We start from the raw sequence: 2,627 nt of genomic DNA on the forward strand, positions 1-2,627 counted from the left end.
ACACTTTTTTGTGTCATTTTGATTGATCCTAATCAAATGAGCTGCGGTGGCTCAAGTGGTTAAGACGCTGAACTGCAGGCTGTGGAAGGTCAGTAGTTCAGCAGTTCGAGACCCGAGTGTGCCGCATGATGGAGTGAGCTCCCGTCTCTAGTTCCAGGTCCTGCCAACCTAGCAGTTCGAAAGCAAGAAATTGCAAGTAGATAAATAGGTACCACTTCAGTGAGAAGGTAACAGCATTCCGTGCACCTTGGTGTTTAGTCATGCCGGCCACATGACCACGGAAATGTCTTCAGACAGCGCTGGCTCTTGAGCTTTGAAACGGAGATGAGCACCGCAACCCTAGAGTCGGATTCGACTGGCTTTCAAGCAAGGGAAACCTTTACCTTTACCTTTAATAAAAGGTAATAAGTGGCATTTGTTTTTGGATATCACCTTTTATAACAGCTTGTGGAATCCCTGTGGAGAAACAGTCCTGTGAGAGTTAATGGGCTGAAGAGAGGAGAGACAAGAGGATAAAACAGTCCTCAGTGGAACTGAGTTTGCAAAAGAGGAAGGAGGAACATTTTCACCACCTTGTCCTTCCTCACTCTAGCTCATCCAGCCTCATTGTCATTGCTCTACAGGCATCCTGTGATCATGGGAATAACCTTTCTGTGCATTGGAAGGACTGTAAGAAGAATGTGGGAAAACTCCACATCCAGTGCCTGGAACATTAGGATACATGCTTGTGTCATCATCAGCCACATCCAACAATCCAATTCCCTATTGACCCATTGATATGCTAATCACATGCACCCACATGTGGTGGATGGCTTTATAGAAGCTGTTTGCATTTGCATGCTCAAGTGTGCAAAGAACAAAAATACATATAGATGCACATATACATAGAGTATACATACCAAAAGGAAATAGACCAAGGCCAAGAGGACAGGTTTTAAAATACAGCTTTAAATTGCAATCAAATGCAGGGCAGGCCTCATACATTGCAGTTCAACTAGCTGAATAAAATATGAGGACATGCATCTCCTCACTCTCCATCTCCATATAAGCGGTGTGTGTGTGTGTGGGGGGGTCGAGAGAAAAAAGAATCTGCAGAAAATTCCTAAATAGGCCGTACACTATCTGTGAATGCATAAACAAAATAGCCCAGCAGTGGCAATGTTTGCTTTTCCTGTGGCAGAACCAAGTGCAAATACGAGGCAGAGCGAATGTCAGCTCTTCATTTGCAAATTGAGATGTAAAGGCAATGCCTGTGACAGCACATGCAACAGTTCATATTTGAAGTTTGGCACGGTGAACTGACAGCCACAGAGGCTCTGCAGTAGCCTAATCCTTTCTTTTCTGCCTTCCAGCGACTGGGGCAGGGGGTGGAATTTAATAAATATGTGATGAAGAAAAGGCTGCAAAAAGGCTGCCGTATCTTCCTCCGCTGCAAGAACTCATCTTCAGAGAAAATTAACTAGGTTACAATATACAATGTGTGCCATTAACAAGAGCATTCAAATAATTTCTGGTCTTAAGTACAGTTTTAAGCCGCTTATCAGATTTTCATTTCTGAATCCATTCAGTTGTCAGGCTTACATCCTGGCTTTCTATTGAAAACTCACATGGGACGCCAAACCTTCTAATTTTCTATACAGATTCATTTCAGAATCAATTAGAGCTGGTGGCAGCCCTGTCCCTATGTGCTAAGGGGATTAGCTGGCCACTTGCTCAGCTGAAGTTACCTTTGAGTTTCTCATTCAACTTTCCATCACAAATGGGATTTCTTTTTCTAGAGGCCTTGGAAGCAACTGAAGCGCTGAAACCAACAGATGGCTGATAATCACTGCAGCAGCCTACAGTTTGTCAGGAAAGTGTAAGTGATATTTCTTTTTTTTCCTCACAGAAGTATCCTGCTTAACAAGCAAATAGGGAAATCAGCCCATAAAAGTCTTTTGCAGTTCATCCAACTTCTATTGGGAAAGACGAATCCCTTAGTATCAAGCCAACACCAGATCTACAGAGAGTTTTTCTTCTATTTTTCTCTTCCCTTTTCTTAGAGAGTCTGTACTGGAATTAAAAACATCTTTTCCCATCCCATGATTTCTGAAGTCTTACTGATAGTGTCGGCCAGCCTAAATACATACTTTTTTTAGCATAAAATCTCTCTAGGCAAAAAGCCAGCTACAATACTTGCCCACAGTAGTTTTCAGATATCTGAGATATCGTAGCACAGTGTGGAGATACAAGTGTACTAAATACTGTGTCCTAAATTTTCTAAATCAATACTAGGATTTGGTATGTGACAACTGAGTCAAATAAAAGGTATTCTTCCTTTCTGCACACTTTTTATAAACCAGGACTCCAACATCTGTGACCCACAAAATTAAACAGAGTGCACCAACTGCAGATTGTGGCCAACCAGGTGCTTGGCAACCTTCCTGTGTCACAATCCCAGGCAGGCAGAGAAAGCTGTTGGCTGCTATAATATATAGCTGGTGGGCTGCATTTGGTGGAGTGGGTCACAAATTGTGCAGGCCTTGAGTTAATAACCTTCCATTTTAGCTTCCATTTTAGATCCCTTCCAGTCTGTTTTTAGCCTGGGCCATGGGATGGAGACAGCACTGGTCACCCTCATGGACGAC

The sequence above is a fragment of the Gekko japonicus genome, unplaced genomic scaffold (assembly GCF_001447785.1).
Source record: "Gekko japonicus isolate JY-2015 unplaced genomic scaffold, Gekko_japonicus_V1.1 scaffold770, whole genome shotgun sequence".
Classification (NCBI taxonomy): Eukaryota; Metazoa; Chordata; class Lepidosauria; order Squamata; family Gekkonidae; genus Gekko; species Gekko japonicus.